This window comes from Mustelus asterias, chromosome 17 (genome assembly GCF_964213995.1).
Source record: "Mustelus asterias chromosome 17, sMusAst1.hap1.1, whole genome shotgun sequence".
NCBI lineage: Eukaryota > Metazoa > Chordata > Chondrichthyes > Carcharhiniformes > Triakidae > Mustelus > Mustelus asterias.
In genome coordinates, this window is record NC_135817.1 from 63,799,127 (window position 1) to 63,821,541 (window position 22,415).

The 22,415-nt window shown below is 48.2% G+C and overlaps 1 pseudogene; it reads left to right on the forward strand.

Annotated features, from left to right (window-relative positions):
* Nucleotides 1-7,100: 7,100 nt before the first annotated feature.
* On the forward strand, nt 7,101-7,307 carry LOC144506735 (U2 spliceosomal RNA; annotated as a pseudogene).
* Nucleotides 7,308-22,415: the final 15,108 nt, after the last annotated feature.

Consider the following 22,415-nt stretch of genomic DNA (forward strand, 5'->3'; position numbering starts at 1 on the left):
TTACACTAAACGGCTTCCCTATAATTTCTCCAAACCAAAGCATTCGCAACCTGCAGTGGTTCCATCTTGGGTTATCATATTGATATCTCAACACTGCTGATTCCAGTCCTTGGCATGGGGAAAGGATCTGGAGGCCAAGTGTGGGGAAGGGTGTTACGGCCTGGAGTTGGAGATCTTGGGTGTTGTTTTGGACGGTGGGGCTTCGGGAAGATCAGGGGCCACATGGGCTCATTTATGGTCCGCCCAATCTCAATGGATGGTTGTTGGGGTGGGGGTGAGTGCAAATATTTTCCCAGGCAGGCAAGCTGGATCTGGCTATCCTCGGGAAACGTGACTAACTATAATAAATTTAAAAACTAGAATCACAATGAGACTGGCAACCTCATCGGTTAGCTCAGTTGGCTGGATGGCTGGTTTGTGATGCAGAGTGACACCAACAGCACAGGTTCAATCCCCCTACCAGCTGAGGCCATTCACAAAGGCCCTGCCTTCTCAACCTTGCTCCTCACCTGAGATGTGGTGATCCTCAGGTTGAATCACAACAAGTCCCCTCTCCCCCTCAAAGGGGAGAGCAGCCTATGGTCCTCTGGGACTATGGTGACTACTTCATTAAGGATCGACCTTCTTCCCAGGAGTGACCAGATTGAAGATTTCAGATTGTTAAGACTATAACTCACCACATGACCCAAACCTGTCCTTTTTTCCCTGGTTAAAAATCTCTCCTTTATAATAGTATTTTCCTCACTAACCCTTACCCTAATTTACATGCAGACTCCACACAGACAGTGACCCAAAGCCGGGAATTGAACCCGGGTCCCTGGCACTGTGAGGCAACAGTGCTAATCACTGTGCCACCGTGCCGCCCTTATTGAGCATATTCCAATGACACCCTCTACCTCCAGCCTCCTTCATTCCTTTTGTTTCAGCCAGGCTTCCAAACAGGCTGTCCTGTCTAGTTTGTTTTCAGTCAGGGTCTCCCTTTAAAAAAATTAACTTGATGTTTATTAGATGCGGAGGGACCTGCTGCATGTTTCCGAAATGCTGCCAGGGAAATAATCCTTGAGAAAAACTTGGGACAGTGAGAGGCAGAATTTTCCCTAGCCTTGTGGTGGTGAACCTGGAGGTGAGAGGGCAGTAAATAGGAGGGGAGATGTATCGAGACAGATCGCTGATGCATTCCTGTCACGAGGGAACTTTTGTGGGGTTGGACTTGGAACAGAATCGGCTGCCCGCTCCATAGAAGCAGGTTGCGCTAGTTAAGGCCCAGATTAGTGGCGGTTTTGCAGCATCAACTGCACTTTGTCTGCAGCAGAGCACCACAAACAAACCCCCCCCCACCACCCCGACCCACCCTCAACCCCCTCCCGCCCCCTACTGCACACAGAGGCCACCAACACTATGGAGGCTGACTCCATGGGTGGAATTTTCCTGTCCCGCCCGCCACGGGAATCATAGCGGTGTGGAGCGGGACCATGCAAAGGTTCACTGACCTTGGTCAGGATTTTCCAGTCTTGGGGCAAGCATGGCTGGAAAATCCCACCCCATGTGTCAGACAGGGGGCACAGCAAAGCTGCAGGTTTCTTGTCAGGGGCGTGGACAGGCAAGGCCACATCTGCAGACCAAATGATTCCTCCAGTGAGGGGTTTGCCTCTGCTCTGAGGCGGCCTTGTCATTTTTGAATTGGTTTCCATGGTACTGAGGGCGCCTCCATTTTGAGACAGGTTGTGACCCCTGACCTGCCTCAGTAGTGCCCACACCTCTGGGACTGCTGAGGCTCCAGAGCTGCTGGTCCTTTGATTGGACCAGCAACATCAATCGTAGAATCCCTACAGTGCATAAAGAGGCCATTCGGCTCATCGGGTCTGCACTGGCAACAATCGCATCCAGGCCCCATTCCCGTAACCCCACGTATTTACCCTGCTAATCCCCCTGACACCAAGGGGCAATTTAGCATGGCCTATCAACCTAACCCACATATCTTTGGACTGTGGGAGGAAACCGGAGCATCTGGAGGAAACCCAGACAGACACAGGGAGAATGTGCCGACTCCACACAGACAGTCACCCAGGCCGGAATTGAACTTGGGTCCCTGGCGCTGTGAGGCAGCAGTGCTAACCACTGTGCCACCATGCCACCCTAGTATGAAAGTCCAGTGGCTTTCCTTATTAGGACATCGGGGCTGGAGGTCACTAATTTAGGAGGCTGCCTTTCAGCAAAATTTTGCTCCAGCCTCGAAGGCCCATTTGGTTCCAACTTCGCAATGCCAAGGCCTATAGAAAATTCCAGCCTAGTGAGGCCTCTCCATAACCAAAAGGTTGTCTCAAAGAACAATGAACAAATAACAGTACGGCACAGGAACAGCCCTCCAAGCCTGCGCCAACCACGTCTATCTATCTAAACCAACCGCTTATATCTCTCTATTCCCCGTTTGTTCATATGTCTATCCAGATAAGTCTTAAATGTGGCTAACGTAACTGTCTCAACCACCTCACTGGGCAGTGCATTTCAAGCCCCCACCACTCTCTGTGTAAAAAAACATCCCCCGCATATCCCCACTGAACCTTTCCCCCTTTATCTTGAACTTGTGCCCCCTCGTAAGTATCATTTCTGTCCTGGGAAAAAGCTTCCAACTGTCCACCCTATCTATACCTCTCATAATTTTATAAACTTCTATCGGGTCGCCCCCTCAGCCTCTGTCTTTCCAGGGAGAACAATCCCAGTTTATTCAATCTCTCCTCATAGCTAATACCCTACATACCAGGCAACATCCTGGTAAACCTTTTCTGCACTCTCTCCAAAGCCTCCACGTCCTTCTGGTAGTGTGGTGACCAGAATTGGATGCAGTATTCCAAATGTGGCTCCTGAATGTCTCCTGAAACATAGCCCATCACAATTGCATTATCCTCAAGTTTGCATGAGGTTGCAAGAAATTTTAGATTATTGTTGGCTTCTGCTTACCCTTATTTTTAATTTTTTCACCAAAGCTGCAAATAGTCGACAATGCTGAAAGCCCAGCTTGGGTTTCGACGCACACACATTTCTCAAGATGCTAATGCATTTCAGTTGAGTGAAGAGATTATATCACTGTCCAGCGCTATTGATTGTCATAAGTATAAATCTCATTATCGCTTGGCAGCCTTCCTACAAAGAAACCAAGGATTTCTTTCCAAAAGGTCAAATGCAATCAGGATCATCCTTTACACCTCGAAATCTGTTCATTGTGTGGCCAATATCCTGAGTGACAGTGCTTTTATTGACACTGCTTGATGCTAATTGGATACATTGGATTTACCTAGAGTTAAATAAATGCTTCCTCCTCAGTATTAGTAACTGTAAAGTGAGAACTTTAATACGCCCATACAGCAGCTCATTCCCTTACCATCCACTTAACTATGGTTTGCTAAATTGAAACTTTGATGCATGAAAACATTCCCTGTAGCAGCTCTCGCAGGGCAGATTAAATTCTGTTAAGTAAAGTACTGAGCATTTAAAAAGAGGCAAAGTGTTGTTTACTTCGGGAGAGGATACCATCATGAATGGTAACATAGCTAAGGGATGACACTTCATTGTTCTTACTTATTATGATGTGGAGATGCCGGCGTTGGACTGGGGTAAACACAGTAAGAAGTCTCACAACACCAGGTTAAAGTCCAACAGGTTTATTTGGTAGCAAATACCATAAGCTTTCGGAGCACAGCTCCTTCGTCAGATGGAGTGGATATCTGCTCTCAAACAGTGCACAGACACAGAAATCAAGTTACAGAATACTAATTAGAATGCAAATCTCTACAGCCAGCCAGGTCTTAAAGGTACAGACAATGTGGGTGGAGGGAGCATTCAACACAGGTTAAAGAGATGTGTATTGTCTCCAGACAGAACAGCTAGTGAGATTCTGCAAGATCAGGGGGAAAGCTGTGGGGGTTACTGATAATGTGACATAAATCCAACATCCCGGTTTAGGCCGCCCTCATGTGCGCTGTCGTGTGTCGTGAAGGCCGCCTTGGAGAACACTTACCTGAAGATCAGAGGCTGAATGCCCGTGACTGCTGAAGTGCTCCCCCACAGGAAGAGAACAATCTTGCCTGGTGATTGTCGAGCGGTGTTCATTCATCCGTTGTCGTAGCGTCTGCATGGTCTCCCCAATGTACCGTGCCTCGGGACATCCTTTCCTGCAGCGTATCAGGTAGACAACGTTGGCCGAGTTGCAAGAGTAGGTACCATGTACCTGGTAGATGGTGTTCTCACGTGAGATGATGGCATCCGTGTCGATGATCCGGCACGTCTTGCAGAGATTGCTGTGGCAGGGTTGTGCGGTGTCGTGGTCACTGTTAAGTGAAGGCTGGGTAGTTTGCTGCGGACAATGGTCTGTTTGAGTTAGCCTCTCCGCTCCGGGGAAGTACTGGACGACGAAGGGTACTCTGTCCACCATGTCCCGTGTTTGTCTTCTGAGGAGGTCGATGCAGTTTTTCGCTGTGGCGCGTCGGAACTGTTGATCGATGAGTCGAGCGCCATATCCTGTTCTTATGAGGGCATCTTTCAGCGTCTGGAGGTGTCTGTTGCGATCCTCCTCATCTGAGCAGATCCTGTATATTCGGAGGGCTTGTCCGTAGGGGATGGCTTCTTTTACGTGTTTAGGGTGGAAGCTGGAGAAGTGGAGCATCATGAGGTTATCCGTGGGCTTGCGGTACAGTGAGATGCTGAGGTAACCGTCCTTAATGGAGATGCATGTGTCCAAGAATGCAACCGATTCCGGAGAGTAGTCCATGGTGAGTCTGATGGTGGGATGGAACTTGTTGATGTCATCATATAGTTGTTTCAGTGATTGCTCACCATGACTCCAAAGGAAGAAAATGTCATCGATGTATCTAGTGTATAGCATCGGTTGAAGGTCCTGTGCGGTGAAGAAGTCTTGTTCGAACCTGTGCATGAAGATGTTGGCATATTGAGGTGCGAATTTTGTCCCCATGGCTGTTCCATGTGTCTGGATGAAGAACTGGTTGTTGAAGGTGAAGATATTGTGGTCCAGGATGAAGCGGATGAGTTGTAAAATTGCATCTGGAAACTGGCAGTTGACGACATTGAGTACTGAGGCCGTTGCAGCAATGCCATCATCGTGGGGGATGCTGGTGTAGAGTGCCGAGACATCCATTGTGACGAGGAGTGCTCCTGGTTCAACTGCTCCATGTTGGAGTTGTTGGAGTTGCACTGTTGGAGAACAGATATCCACTCCATCTGACGAAGGAGCTGTGCTCCGAAAGCTTATGGTATTTGCTACCAAATAAACCTGTTGGACTTTAACCTGGTGTTGTGAGACTTCTTACTGTGCTTACTTATTATGCCATGGGTATGATTTACAAATCATCTAAAGAATCCTACCCCCCGAAGCTAGTTTCACAATGGGGGAGGCAGTGGTGTAGTGGTATTGTCACTGGACCAGAGGCCCAGGATAATGCTCTGGGGATCCAGGTTCGAATCCCACCACAGCAGGTGGTGAAATTTGAATTCAATAAAAACCTTGAATTGCAATTCAATTATAATGATGATCGTGAAATCATTGTTGATTGTCTTAAAAACCCATCTGGTTCACGAATGTTCTTTAAGGAAGGAAATCTGCCGTCCTTACCTGGTCTGACCTACATGTGACTCCAGAGCCACAGCAATGTGGTTGACTCTCACCTGCCCTCCAAGAGCTACAAGGCAATAAATGCTGGCCAGCCAGTGATGCCCATGTCACAGGAATGAATAAAAAAAATGAGCTGCCAAGTCCCCGAAGGACATTAATGGAGTTGTTCTGGGTTTCCTGTGACTGGTGCAATAGGCAGCGACTAACTAAAAATGTAGGGGCAAATTCTCCTGGCTGCTGCGCTGCTTGGACAGTCCAGGGGCCAGGAGACATCAGCAGAGGCCATTTAGTGGGCTCCCACTGGGTGTCCGGGCATCTCTGCACCAAAGCTTTTGGAGTCATCAGCTCCACACCAGAAATAGGTTGATTTAAAGGTTGAAGTTTCCACCTCCGCTCTGACAGATCGGCGCATGCGCAGTGGCCAGCTCAGCGCAACGCTCCCGGCCTCTCCGGCGGGAATAGGCCCCGCACACAGATTTTCAGCGCGAATCTCGCCAGGGCACGCTGTGATACACAGAGCGTAGGCGATTCGTTCTGAAAATCCCGCTAAAAATAATCAGCGGGAGTTACTCCGGTTCTCACACCAATTCGGCACTTCGAATATTTTTGGGAGAATCGCTCCTGTAGCCTTTTAACATTGCGGAGGTGCCGTAGTCAATCAAAAAAAACTAATCAGAAGTTTTTCAGAAATGTTCCAACAACCCAGTGCTCAGCATTTCTCCGTACCTCTGAAATCTGACTGCCGCTTCCGTCCAGTCGAGTGGAATTTGTTACCCAGAGATTAAAGTGACACATTTTTGTAGAACGATAATCGAAATGTATCATCATTCTCTTTTTGAGATGTGCTAAAGGGGGAAATGAATTCCCAGTCATTTTCAAACTGCCTGAGCTTTGTACTTTGTATTACCTCCCCCTCTTTTATTAAAATAAATTGCATTGAAACTTTTGTGGCAGCAATTTTCTTTTGTAGAAGTTTACTTTTCATCCCCCTCACAGTGCTTAAAATGGAATTTCTATATGAAGTACACCCGGCCAGAGATCCCACACCACTTCTCTGAAATCTATTGAGAATCTATTGAAAATGAGGATCTTGCGTTTTTCTAGCACCCTTTACAACGTCACCATGTTCCGAAGTGGTTCACATGAGAAGATCAGATACTTCGGAAACGCAGTTTTAAAAAATTTATTTTTATACTTTTCCAATTCAATCAAATCAAGTCCAATTCAGAGTCTCAACAAGTTGAGACATTCCCGATCCAAGCTGAGAAGACAGGGTATGCAACCCTTTACCCTGTCTTGGGCTTGATCTACATGAGCCAAGCTGATTGGAGTAGGCGGAGGTTTCCTCCTCCAAAGCTTGATCTCATTTGCATCTTAGCCAAAAGGCCGAGATGCCGCTTTTAAAAAATTGCTTCATATGAAAATGAAGCTTAAATGCAACTCAATGACCTCAACCAAGTGCAGCATCCGCATAACTACAGCTTCTCGGCCTTTTGGCTAAGATCAAGTGTAGTATGGATCGGCTGCACTTGGTTGAGGTCATTGGGTTACACTGAAGCTTCATATGTTTCATATGAAGCAATTTTTAAAAGCGGCATCTCGGCCTTTTGGCTAAGATGCAAATGAGCTCAAGTCTTGGAGAAGGAACCTCCCCCTTCTCCAATCAGCTTGGCTCATGTAGATCAGGCCCAGGACAGGGTGGTTTGGTCGCTCGCCCTGTCTTGTCAGCCTGGATCTGAAATGTCTCAACTTGTTGAGACTCTGAATTGGATTTGATTTGATTGAATTGGAAAAGTATTTTTAAAAAATCCGCATAACTACACTTGATCTTAGCCAAAAGGCCTGCAGTAACGTAGAAGGCAATTTGCACGTGCACACACATACACACACACACCAACTAGGTAAAGGCCGACAAGATCCATTTTAATCATGCTGTTTGAGGGCTAGATATTCACTGAGATATCAGAAGAACTATCCCACTCCTAGCGCCAGAGGGTCTTTTACATCCACCTGAATCAGGATCTTGGTGAACATCCCGTTCACGGATAGGCATTCTGAAAGTGCAGCATTTCCTTCAGATATCAGTGTAGCACCTACTTAGATTACACTCTCAGGACTCTGGTGCATGATCTTCTGACCAATAATCTATCCTAAAACTGATGAGAGCACAGTGAAAACCCTTGTTCTCCCTGATGAGTGAATAAAAATCACACTGGCGGATCATTTCGGTTGGTAATTGGTAAAATGTTGGAATATATACAGAAGTGAGTTGGAATCATCAGATAAAATAGCAATGCAGTACTTAACTTTCACTGCCACATTAAATTTATTTTTAAGTCCAACATAAATTTTTCAAGGATTCTGGGCCCTTTTTCAAAAGTTCTTTAAGTCTCATAAAAACTTTGATGCCTTTTATAGCGCCATATGAAGTTCTGTTTCACCATGGGCAATCTGGAAGTAAAGTTGTTCCGAATGACCTGAAGAACCCATAGCTGCTGTTTGGAAATAACACAAGTCAGGGCAGCTTCTGACAAAGAGAGTCGTTTGCTCACGATGGCACACAATTGCATGAAACAACACTGCCCAGCGGAGGCAAGAGCAATCCTATATAACTTGCAGGCAAATGGAGCATATTTTAAAGTTTATTGATTAGTGTCACAAGTAGACTCACATTGGCACTGCAGTGAAGTTACTGTGAAAGTCCCCTAGTCGCCACACTCCCCCACCTGTTTGGGTACGTGAAGGAGAATTTAGCAAAAAAGGTTTATTTATTAGTCACAAGTAGGCTTACATTCACACTGCAATGAAGTTACTGTGAAAATACCCTAGTCGCCATTCTCTGGCACCCGTTTGGGAGAATTTAGCATGGCCAATGCACCTAACCTGCACATCTTTGGGCTGTGGGAGGAAACCAGGGCACTCGGAGGAAACCCATGCAGACACGGGGAGAATGTGCAAACTCCACACAGACAGTGACCCAAGCCGGGAATCGAACCTGAGTTCCTGGCACTCTGAGGCAGCATTGCTAACCACTGTGTCGCTCCAGGCCTCACTCAGCTCTGGCCTGGGTCTCTCAACAATATGGGGCCTGTGGTGATTGCATTACCGGACGCAGCCACTGTTCCCAGTGGCGCTGAATGGATTTCCAGCCTTTGACTGGTCATGGACGACAGCACCATCATGACCCCTCAGATTCTGAAGCAGTTCATGTTCACATGCAACAAGACCTCGACAACATCTAGGCTTGGGTTGATAAGCCACAGGTAACATGCATGTCATACAAGTGCCAGGCAATGACCACCTCCAACATGAGAGAATCTAGTCATCTCACCTTGATGTTCAAATACATTACCATTGCTCAATTCGGATCAGAAACTTAATTAGACCAATAGTATGAATACTGTGACTACAAGAGCAGTCAGGAGCTGTGGATTCTGTGATGATTAACTCACCCCATGACTCCTTGAAACCTGTCCACCATCTACAAGACACAAGTCAGGAGTGTGAGGTGATACTCTCCACTTGCCTGGATGAGTGTAGCTCTGAGAAGCTCTCAAGAAGCTCCACGCCATCTGGGTCAAAGCAGCCTGCTTGATTGGGACTCCTTCCACAAACATTCAATCCCTCCACCACCAACACACAAAGTAGTAAGTATATGCAGGGCACACTGCAACAATACACCAAACAACATTCAACAAAATTCAATCACCTAGAAAGATAAGGGTAGCAGATGCATGGGAACATCTCCATCTGCAAACTTCCCTCTAGGTCACATATCTCCCGACTTAAAACTCCCTTGCCATTCCTTCACTGTCGCTGGGTCAAAATTTTGGAACTCTCATCCTAACAGGACTGTGGGTACACCCACACCACGCAGATGGCAGCAGTTCAAGAAGTCAGCTGAACACCATCTTCTCAAGGGCAATTAGGAATTGGTAAAAAAAACCCCGGCCTTGCCAGCGATGCTCACATCCCAGGAACCAATACAAATTGTTGACTGTAAACTTGGTCTTTTACCATAGCAGAAAATAGGCAATAGCAAAATGCCAGACATGAAACCTGTTGTTCTTTGACTTGAGGGAACAAATGCTATGTTACATAAAACCCAGAGAAGATATTTTGTGAATGTTTAATTAATTTCTGTATCTGTCCTGTGTACACATGTGTAGGACATCGCAGTATTGCTCAAAAGAAGTCCTATTGTATTTACCTCTGTCATACACAGGAGCCAAGTTATCTATTTGTCAGCTTGGCTCAGCTAGTATCATTACTGTTCTCAGACCGAGGTCGTAGATTCACGCCTTATTTTAGATTTGAGTACAAAATCCAACTGACGTTTATTGCTAAAATGGGAGGAAGAATTGTTCTGTCAGAGTTTCCTTCTTTAAAAAGTTAAATTCAGACCTGGGATCTTTCACGTGGATCATATGTTTTATTGAAAGAAAAGCAAAGAATTTTCCTAAAGGCCTCACCAATGCTCCACCTCAAACATCACTGAAAAAATAGCAACTCGACTCATTCTTCCTTATTGCTGGATTGTGTTTCAATGGCAACTTGATTTGATTTATTGTTGTCACATGTATTGGAATGCAGTGAAAAGTATTGTTTGTTGTACGCTGAGTCAATAGTCTAGGCCCAGACAGCACCAAAGCTGAGAAAATATATCATAGAAACCCTACAGTGCAGAAAGAGGCCATTTGGCCCATTGAGTCTGCACCGACCACAATCCCACCCAGGCCCTATCCCCAAACCCCAACATATTAACCCACTAATCCCTCGAACCTGCACATCTCAGTACACTAAGGGGCAATTTTAGCATGGCCAATCAACCTAACCCGCAAAAAACCTGGCCTTGCCAGCGATGCTCACATCCCAGGAACCAATACAAAATGTTGGACTATGGGAGGAAACCGGAGCACCCGGAGGAAACCCATGCAGATATGAGGAGAATGTGCAAACTCCACACAGACATTGACCCAAACCGGGAATCGAACCCAGGTCCCTTGAACTGTGAAGCAGCAGTGCTAACCACTGTGCTACTGTGTCGCCCATATGCGAAAGAAGTTGTGGCCTTACCAATGTACAAGACATTGGTAAGGCCACACTTGGAATACTGTGTACAGTTCTGGTCAGAAAGGATATCATTAAACTAGAAAAAGTGCAGAAAAGATTTACTAGGATGCTACCGGGACTTGATGGTTTGAGTTATAAGGAGAGGCTGGATAGACTGGGACTTTTTTCTCTGGAGCATAGAAGGCTGAGGGGTGATCTTATAGAGGTCTATAAAATAATGAAGGGCATAGATCAGCTAGATAGTCAGTATCTTTTCCCAAAAGTAGGGGAGTCTAAAACTAGAAGGCATAGGTTTAAGGTGAGAGGGGAGAGATACAAAAGTGTCTAGAGGAGCAATTTTTTCACGCAGAGGGTGGTGAGTGTCTGAAACAAGCTGCTAGAGGCAGTAGTAGAGGCAGGTACAATTTTGTCTTTTAAAAAGCGTTTAGACAGTTACATGGGTAAGATGGGTATCGAGGGATACGGGTCAAATGTGGGCAATTGGGACTAGCATCGGGGTTTTTTAAAAAAAGGGTGGCATGGACAAGTTGGGCCGAAGGGCCTGTTTCCATGCCGTAAACCTCGATGACTCTATGACTCTAAGATGCGGTAAATCAAAAGGTTGTGCTGAGGGACTGCTGCGTTCTAGAAGTTTCCGCAACTTATAACTTACTCCGCCCCCAAGGACCGTAACTCCTGTCAGCTCTTCACACAACGGAATTGACTTTGGAAACGGGCAGGTCGTGCCTTACGAGCCTGGTTGAGTTCTTTGAAAATGTGACCAAGCACATTGACGAAGGAAGAGCGGTGGATGTGGTCTATATGGACTTCAGCAAAGCGTTCGATAAGGTCCCCCATGCAAGACTTCTTGAGAAAGTGAGAGGGCATGGGATCCAAGGGGCTGTTGCCTTGTGGATCCAGAACTGGCTTGCCTGCAGAAGGCAGAGAGTGGCTGTGGAGGGGTCTTTCTCTGCATGGAGGTCAGTGACCAGTGGAGTGCCCCAGGGATCTGTTCTGGGACCCTTGCTGTTTGTCATTTTCATAAATGACCTGGATGAGGAAGTGGAGGGATGGGTTGGTAAGTTTGCTGACGACACCAAGGTAGGTGGTGTTGTGGATAGTTTGGAGGGATGTCAGAAGTTGCAGCGAGACATAGATAGAATGCAAGACTGGGCGGAGAAGTGGCAGATGGACTTCAACCCGGATAAGTGTGTAGTGATCCATTTTGGCAGATCCAATGGGATGGAGCAGCAGTATAAAATGAAGGGTACCATTCTTAGCAGTGTAGAGGATCAGAAGGACCTTGGGGTCCGGGTCCATAGGACTCTTAAATCGGCCTCGCAGGTGGAGGATGCGGTCAAGAAGGCGTATGGCGTACTAGCCTTCATTAATCGAGGGATTGAGTTTAGGAGTCGGGAGATAATGCTGCAGCTTTATAGGACCCTGGTTAGACCCCACTTGGAGTACTGCGCGCAGTTCTGGTCACCTCATTACAGGAAAGATGTTGAAGCCATTGAAAGGGTGCAGAGGAGATTTACAAGGATGTTGCCTGGATTGGGGGGCATGCCTTATGAGGATAGGTTGAGGGAGCTTGGTCTCTTCTCCCTGGAGAGACGAAGGATGAGAGGTGACCTGATAGAGGTTTACAAGATGTTGAGGGGTCTGGATAGGGTGGACTCTCAGAGGCTATTTCCAAGGGCTGAAATGGTTGCTACGAGAGGACACAGGTTTAAGGTGCTGGGGGGTAGGTACAGGGGGGATGTCAGGGGTAAGTTTTTCACTCAGAGGGTGGTGGGTGAGTGGAATCGGCTGACGTCGGTGGTGGTGGAGGCAAACTCGTTGGGGTCTTTTAAGAGACTTCTGGATGAGTACATGGGATTTAATGGGATTGAGGGCTATAGATAGGCCTAGAGGTGGGGATGTGATCGGCGCAACTTGTGGGCCGAAGGGCCTGTTTGTGCTGTGACTTTCTATGTTCTATGTTCTATAACTTACTCCGCCCCCAAGGACCGTAACTCCTGTCAGCTCTTCACACAACGGAATTGACTTTGGAAACGGAAAATGCAATGGTTCAGACCACACCACTCTCTTTCTCGCAGCGTGACAGGTGGTGGCGGAGATACAGCCTATAAAGAAATGGGGGAAATGAAACAGAGTACATATTACAGTTTATAAATAGCAATGTGAATATGAGACTTATTATAACTTTGAATCTGTCACTGGGTAGCTGCAGCTGCCACTCAATCCTGTAGGACATTGATGTGGCAAAAAGAAGCTACTGTCACTCACTGATCAGTTTTACTGGCTGTCATGCCAGGCCCTATCTGTCAGATATAGTTCTGATACATTTTGATAAAGTACCGTGTCAGTCAAACCCACAAAATGGAGTGATCCCATTTTTCAAGTTATTTTAAAAATTTGATACATCTGGTGATGAGACAGATTCAAATGTCTCGGAAGGTTAAGTCATTCGAGTCTCTCTTTGAAATGTACCATGGCGAATGAAAAGGGAAATCTTTTTCAAAAGTTTGGCTGGATGTTCTGAGGCTTGATAAAAACTCGAAAGTCCTCAGTTTACTCAGCATAGAGTCAATGCTTGTTATTGCCCGACTGAATTGCTTAGATACTGAGGGTGACTGCGCATCATGTATGTGAAGCAATATAAGAGAGGTTTACAAGAATGTTTCCAGGGCTGAGAAACTTCAGTCATGGGGATAGGTTGGAAAGGTTGGCACTTTTTTCCTTGGAGAGGAGAAGGCGAAGACGAGATTGGATACAGGTGTTCAAAATCATGAGGGGGCTGAACAGAGTAGATAGGGAAAAACTGTCCCTGCTCGTAAAAAGATGAAGAACGAGAGGGCACAGATTTAAAGTGATTTGCAAAAGAAGCAAATGTGATGTGGGAAAATACTTTCTCACACTGCCTGGAAATGTGGTGGAGGCAGGTTCAATTGAAGCATTCAAGAGGGCATTAGGATTACTTGAATAGAAACAATGTGCAGGGGGGTGTGGGGAAAAGGCAGGGGGATGCTCATGATGCTTATCTGGAAAGCCGATGCAGCCACAATGGGCCAAATGGCCTCCTCCTTCACTGTAACAGTTCTTTGATACTACAAGATTCATGCATAGGATATATAGGATACTATATAAATGCAAGGTTTTTTTTTGATGTTGATGTTTTGGAGGAGCGTCAATACACATCTGGCCATATAACTTAGGAGCCAGCGGGACAATCTGGCTCAGAAACACTCAAATAGAGCAGATATTAGCATTTTATACCTTAATATATAACGCCAGCATAAGTACTCACGGAGATATCCCAACCATCGAAAAATAAATACTTGTATCTATGCAGCAGGTTAGATGCAGTAAAGAAAAAAGTGCTAGTTTGGTGGCTTGTATTTTTTTAATTCATTCGTGGGACATGGGCGTCGCTGGCTGGCCAGCAGTTATTGCCCGTCCCTTGCTGCCCTTAAGAAGGTGGTGGTGAGCTGCCTTCTTGAATCGCTGCAGTCCATGTTCTGTGTGTTGACCCGCAATGCCGTTAGGGAGGGAATTCCAGGATTTTGACATAGCGATTGCGAAGGAATGGCGATATATTTCCAAGTCAGGATGGTGAGTGGCTTGGAGGGTCAACCTTTACCAGGTTGACCATCCTTGTGGCATCTCCAACTGAGATTGCCAATTTATTACTCATGTACTTACGAAACATAAATATTTTGGGTTCCCTGAATCACTGAGAACAAGGACTTTCAATAAAGTCATTTATTCACTAGTTCTATTGTTGCTTCAACATTTGTGCTATGCTTGCATTCCCAGGGAGAAGTCCCATACTCCTGCCTCTTGAACCCACACCTTCGTGTACTCACTCGGTCTACTTGAAGAATTACATGCTGTAAACTATAGCCTGTGTGGTTCTTGACAGCTGGCATGGAGGAAGAATGTTATCTCATTTGTGTGGGCTGGATTCAAACTGTGTCTCTTAGTTCACATTGTTTCTGTTTAAGTAATCATCTAATGCCTTCTTGAATGCCTCGACTGAACCTGCCTCGACCACACTTTCAGGCAGTGCATTAGTGAGTGGAGAGTGCTTTAACCATCTACAACATTCAGTTCTCAAATTATGATGAAACTACAAAGGGTCGTTAACGAAGCTCAGTCCATCACGCAAACCAGCTTCCCATCCATTGACACTGTCTACACTTCCCGCTGCCTTGGAAAAGCAGCCAGCATAATCAAAGACTCTACGCATCCCAGACACACTCTCTTCCACCTTCTTCCATTGGGAAAAAGATACAAAAGTCTGACTCAAAACAGCTTCTTCCCTACTGCTGCCAGACCTTTGGATGGATCTACCTTGCATTAAATTGATCTTTCTCTACACCCTAGCTATGACTGTAACGATACATTCTGCAATCTCTCCTTTCCTTCTTTATATATGGTATGCTTTGTCTGTATAGCGCGCAAGAAACAATGCTTTTCACGGTATACTAACTAATATATGTGACCATAATAAATCAAATGAAAATGATTTTGAAAAGAATTATCTCTTTCTCCTTTAGAAAACTGAATTTGCAGCATGTCATTTCTAAGATGTCGAATTAGCCTGGTGCATGTAGTCAGCGGAATTTTTCTGCAAACTCAAATTACTGATCCAATAATTGCAGTAACATAGCACCAGCCTTTCCTGAATGAAGTTAGTTTAACCAGAGCAAATTCTCGACATAGCTTTTCTGGATAAAATAATGACTTACCAGACATTTACAGTTTGCTTTTATGAGTCCTTGGCACAAAGGCATTATACAGAATTAAATACAAGCTTTGGCTGCCTGGCTAATTTTCCAATGGCAGCTGTGATTAGTAATAGCCACTGGAATCTTGGCCAGAAAACGAGACCATATGGATTAACCACATTGTAGGTATCGCACATGAGATCATAACCACTGAGTTTTATGCATATTTTCTCTGGTGTATGTACATTATTACCTAATCCCATAAATAGCTAGAAATATCGGAGATCTGCATTGAGAAATACACCTGGCAGGCAATGCGATGGGGAACTGAATATCTATCGTGCCAAAGGTTAAGGGCCATATTACAATTACTGTTTATTACAACGCTCAAGAGACAGCAAAAAGAAAAAGAGTTGACTTGTGTAGCTGTTATGATCTCTGTAAAGACCAATTTCTTTTAAAGAGATTCCAACTTCTAGCTATTAGCTGAAATAATGACACCTCAAGTTTTCATATTTTAAAACTTTACTGTAACAAATGAGTAAAACACTTGAGTAAGCACAATTTCCTTTTTGTACACAAATTATGTTTTAAAATACAGAAAAGAGAACCCATATTAACCTTCTGGAATGACCAAAAATCTCTCACTATGGTTATACATTACATTGTCCCTAAAGTGGACAGACACTTCATCTTCCAAGAACCAGTCGAACATTATTCTTAGTTCACAATGACTTTACTTTCCCAGCTGGGTAACATCTGATCCCTTTCATTGTGAGGATTACATGCAGACTCTTTCCTTCCAGCTACAAGCTAGGCAAATCTTCCAGTCTCCTTTAAATCCTCATGAACTCGGTCTTCAAACTGAGCACAATCTGTGTTTTGTGAATTGAACAATAGAATCAGCATTTTCACTGCTTCCGGTGCAGGACTGGCTGCTTTGATCTTCTGCTCTCCACCACCCAGATCACTGCAGACCATCTAAAAGAGAGTATTCATTTAGGTTGGGGTGTTAACATCGGACCTATGTCACCACCCCATCCTGATACAGTATTGTGCAGTATGAGTCAATGCAAATTATCATTCTACTAAATTGCCTAGATAATGAGAGTGACTGCACAGCACGTATGTGAAGCACTTTGGAACAATTGAAAGGGTATAAGATATACTGTTTGTCTGTGATATTCATGGATTTGTGTGGTGAACCACTGTTACTACATGTATATGCCTGGGCACACCCATGCTGCACCTGGCTCAAGACTCCTCTCTTTCCACCTGAGACTCCTCCCTTTCCACCCAGAGTGGGGTATAAAGGTGATGGTTCCTCCTCCTCGCCTCAGTCTAGACCAGGTCAGCTACAAGGGTGTGCTCCTGTTCTCTTTCACTCACTCACTGGAGTCTTCGTATCGTAATTGATAGTGCATCATTCTTATTCACAGAGAAAAAAAAACGGAATGGAGCAACTTCTAAAGCTCGATACCTTAAACCTGGATTCGCAAGCACCGAGGGCCGCTAACAGCTTCAATCACTGGCTGAAGTGCTTTGAAGCCTTCCTCGGAGCCTCTACTGCCGTCCGGTCCGATGCAGACAAGCTGCACGTGCTCAATGCCCGGGTAAGCGACGCAGTTTTCGCCACCATCTGTGATGCAGAAACGTACACAGATGCGCTAGCGCTCCTAAAGAGTCAATACCGCCAACAGACAAACGAAGTCTACGCCAGGCACCTGCTAGCTACCCGTAAACAGCGGCCGGGAGAATCAAACGCACAGTTTCTCCGCGAACTACGTGCGCTCGGCAGGGCCTGTAACTGCAAGGCTGTATCCGCTGCGCAGTAGACAGAGGACGTAATCCACGATGCCTATGTTACAGGCATCGCATCCAACTATATTCGGCAGCGCCTGCTAGAACAAGGTGGGCTAGATCTTCCAAAAACTGTAACACTCGTGGAATCCCTAGAAGTGGCATCCCGTAACCTCGAGGCGTACGCGCCCGATCACGCGACATCGTGGGCCTCACGGCCACTATCATCCCAGTACCTAGGAGGGCCTCAGACCTATGCCACACAGCGCCCCACCAACGACTCGACTGCTGCGGCCGTGGCAGCCCCAAAGTGTTATTTTTGCGGCCTAGCGAGGCACCCCCGACAACGCTGCCCAGCAAGGGAGGTGTTCTGCTCAGGGTGCGGAAAGAAATGCCACTACGCGAAAGTCTGCAGGGCAAAGTCGGCCTCGAAACCAAACAGTGCAGCGTGCGACCCGAGGGAACAGAAAACCCGAATGCCATCAGCCACATGTGACTCAAGGGAGCCGCCATGTTGGACACCAGCGACCATGTGTGAGCCCGGGGAGCCACCATTTTGGACGCCATCGGCCGCGTGGGAGTCAAGGGGGCCGCCATCTTGGACGCCGTTGGCCGCATGCGAGACAAGGGAGCCGCCATTTTGGACGCCGGCCGATGATTCTCCGGGACCCACGGTGGCAGCGATCCAGCTGGACCAGTCTCGTCCACGTCAGCTCGCCAGGTCCATGATGGACATACAGGTAAAGGGCCGCGTGGGAAATTGTTTGTTTGACAGTGGGAGTACGGAGAGCTTCATCCACCCCGATACTGTGTGCTGCTACGCCCTTTCGGTGCGGCCAGTCAAATAAACCATTTCCTTGGCCTCAAAGTCCCGCTCCATGGATGTCCTCGGGTATTGTGTGGTGACCCTTACAGTTCAGGGGACCGAGTGCGCAAATTCTAAGCTCCTGGTGCTCCCACACCTCTGCGCTCCCGTACTCTTAGGGCTCGATTTCATGACCCATTTTAAGAGTGTCACGTCACAGTACAATGGGCCTCTTTCCCCGATCTCCGTCTGCAACCCACAGTTCCTAGATTACCCACCGCGCACCACCTGCGGCCTTTCAACCCTCCAAGTCACCCCTCCACCGCTATTCGAACAACTCACCCCCGAGTGTAAGCCCATTGTCACTAAGAGCAGACGGTACAGTGCGGGGGACAAGACCTTCATTAGGTCCGAGGTCCAGCGGCTCCTGAAGGAAGGGATCATTGAGGCGAGCACCAGCCTTTGGAGAGCGCAGGTGGTAGTGGTCAAAACTGGGGAGAAACACCGGATGGTCATCGATTACAGTCAGACCATCAACCGGTACACGCAGCTGGATGCGTATCCCCTTCCGCGCATATCCGACATGGTCAATCGGATTGCGCAATACCGGGTGTTCTCCACGATCGACCTCAAATCGGCCTACGACCAGCTCCCCATCTGCCCGGAGGACCGCAAATATACGGCTTTCGAGGCAGATGGCCGCCTCTACCACTTTCTTAGGGTTCCTTTCAGCGTCACCAATGGGGTCTCGGTCTTCCAGCGCAAAATGGACCGAATGGTGGACCAGAACGGGCTGTGGGCCACCTTCCCGTACCTGGATAACGTCACCATCTGCGGCCATGATCAGCAGGACCACGATGCCAACCTTAATAAATTTCTCCGTACGGCCGCTCTCCTAAATCTGACCTATAATAAGGAGAAGTGTGTCTTCCGCACTCACCGCCTCACCATCCTGGGTTTTGTGGTGGAAAACAGGGTCATCGGCCCCAATCCCGACCGCACGCGCCCCCTCATGGAACTTCCCCTCCCCACCACTCTTAAAGCACTGAGGAGATGCCTGGGCTTCTTTTCATACTAAGCCCAGTGGGTCCCTAATTACGCGGATAAGGCCCGTCCGCTTATCAAATCCACCCTTTTTCCCCTGTCGGGAGAGGCCCGCTCGGCCTTCAACCACATCAAAGCGGACATCGCGAAGGCCACGATGCATGCTGTGGATGAGTCAATCCCCTTTCAGGTGGAGAGTGATGCGTCTGACTGCGCCCTGGCCGCCATCCTCAACCAGGCGGGCAGACCCGTAGCCTTCTTCTCACGAACCCTTCAGGGCTCGGAAATTCGACACTCCTCTGTCGAGAAGGAGGCTCAGGCCATCGTCGAAGCAGTGCAACACTGGCGCCACTACCTAGCTGGCCGACGGTTCACCTTGCTCACGGACCAAAGTTCGGTGGCTTTCATGTTCAACAACGCGCAGAGGGGCAAGATTAAGAATGATAAGATACTGAGATGGAGGATTGAGCTCTCCACCTACAATTACGATATCTTATACCCACCCGGGATGCTCAATGAGCCTCCAGACGCCCTGTCTCGCGGAACATGTGCCAGCGCGCAGGTGAACCAACTACAAACTCTCCACAATGACCTCTGTCACCCGGGGGTCACCAGGCTCTACCATTTTATTAAGGCCCGTAACCTGCCCTATTCTGTTGAGGACGTCCGGTCTATAACCAGACACTGTCCGGTCTGCGCAGAATGTAAGCCGCACTTCTATCGGCCGGACCGGGCACACCTCATCAAAGCCACCCGCCCCTTTGAACGCCTCAGCGTCGATTTCAAAGGGCCCCTTCCATCTTCTGACCGCAACATCTATTTCCTCAACGTTATAGATGAGTACTCCCGATTCCCCTTTGCCATTCCCTGCTCAGACATGATCTCAACCACGGTCGTCAAGGCCCTGCACGGCCTCTTCACCCTGTTCGGTTACCCTAACTACATCCACAGCAACCGGGGATCCTCATTCATGAGTGATGAGCTGCGTCAGTACCTGCTCTCCAAGGGCATAGCCTCCAGTGGGACTACCAGCTACAACCCCAGGGGTAATGGGCAGGTGGAAAGGGAGAACGCGACAGTCTGGAAGGCCGTTTTACTAGCGCTACGGTCTAAAGGCCTTCCAGTCTCCCGCTGGCAAGAAGTCCTCCCCGATGCACTACATTCGATTCGGTTCCTTCTGTGTACGGCCACCAATGCCACCCCCCGAGCGGATGTTTGCTTTCCTGAGGAAATCCTCCTTGGGAATCGCACTACCGTCGTGGCTGGCATACCCAGGCCCCGTTCTGCTCCGGAGGCATGTACGACCCCATAAGTGGGGGGGGTGGCGGGGCGGGTGGCGGGGGGGGCGGGGGGGGCGGCGGGGGGGGGGTGGGGGGGGCGGGGGGGGCGGCAGGGGGGGGGCGGCGGGGTGCGGGGGGGCGGGGTGGGGGGGGCGGGGTGGGGCGGGGGGGTGGCGGGGGGGTGGCGGGGGGTGGGGCGGGGGGGTGGCGGGGGGGGTGGCGGGGGGGGGCGGGGGGGGGCGGGGGGGGCGGGGGGCGGGGGGGTTGGTGGGGGCGGGGGGCGGGGGGGGCGGGGTGGGGGCGGGGGGGGCGGGGTGGGGTGGGGGGGCGGGGCGGGGTGGGGCGGGGGGGCGGGGGGGGCGGGGGGGGCGGGGGGGCGGGCGGTGGGGCGGGCGGTGGGGGGGGCGGGCGGTGGGGGGGGGCGGGCGGTGGGGGGGGGCGGGCGGTGTGGGGGGGCGGGCGGGTGGGCGGGGGGGGGGCGGGCGGGGGGGGAGCGGGAGTGGTGAGCCTGACCTCCGGCTCCTCACCCACTTTGAAGAGCGACGCTGGAGCTGTCCAGAGAAGGGGACGTCCGGGCTGTCAGCAACAGCATGGTCGGGCTGGAGTCCAGAAGTGAGGACCTGCCGTTCCTCCACTCACTTTGAGGCAACTTCTCGGGGACATGAGAAGTTTAGTTTTATGCAGCGAGTGGTGTGGAATGTATTGTCTGGAGGCATGGTGTGGGCAAACTCCATTGGGGCTTTCAAAAGAATGAGCACCTGAAAAGAAAAAGAAAATCAGGGCTCTGAGGGAAGGTCAGGGTTGTGGGCCTGGTTGAGTTACTCCAACATACAGCTGGCACAGACATGATGGCATGTCCTCCTTCTGTGCTGTAACCGTTCAACCCGCAAACAGAATTTAGCCTAATTGAAGACTGTGGGCGGGATATTTTCTGGCTCTTTCTACCGGCAGGATCTACCGCCCCCTACCAAGGATGACCTCCTGCAATAGATTCCCCACAGTGGAATGGACGAGCTACTGTAGATGTCGGCAGGACTAGAAGATTCCACTGGTGGTCAATGGCGAGCCACCTCTGCCGCAGGAAAACATGCCACGGGGGAGGCGGGGCTGGAAAATTCCACTCAATGTAAAATTGCATGCAGTTCGAAAAGTCACAAAAACCATCCATGATGCAGAAGATACACAAAAGCTAGATGAAGCAGGAAGATGATACCAATTTGCAATTGCCTTTTCAGAATCAGTAGACAATGTCTGACTAAAATCGATCATTATCATTTGGCCGGGATGCCAAGTTCCCTTTGATTGATAGCAACCAATAGCTGTCATGGTACTAAGTGTTTCCAACGATTTAAAAGTTAGCTCTTAATGTTTACCTTGATACAATGCCATCCTTCCTCAATAAAAGGACACATCTGTGTCCAAGAATATTAAACTAAATGTGTAAATGCGACAATACTATGGCGCACCGCGCAGCCTGACACCCAAGTTAAGAGAGAACTTGATTTTACTTTGAATTAATTTTTAAACTGACCTGAAGTAAAGACAAATGGAAAATCAATTGACAGAACACACATAAAAAAATATTGATTGATTGGAAACTAGTTGATTCCTCAGACCCACCTTCTCAATTACGTGTAATTTGTTTAGCCAGAGATGCAAACGTATGAAAGATGGGCATGAGAAGACTAGTTCGTCTATCAACCCTGTCATAAACTGTCATGATGCAATTAAGTATGATGCCTTCCACTCCACTCTCACTCTTGCAGAAATGTAACTTCCTGGGAGAAGCAGAAAAAAAGATAGAAACCCGCAGCCAGTTCAAACAGAATCTTGTCATTTCTTTCTCTGACCAGGAGTTCAAAAGGTTTACCAGGTACACATCCTGGGGATCACAGTGATCATGAGGTACACACCAAGGGAGATCACAGTGATCATGAGGTACACATCGAGGGAGATCACAGTGATCATGAGGTACACATCGAGGGAGATCACAGTGATCATGAGGTACACATCGAGGGAGATCACAGTGATCATGAGGTACACATCGAGGGAGATCACAGTGATCATGAGGTACACAT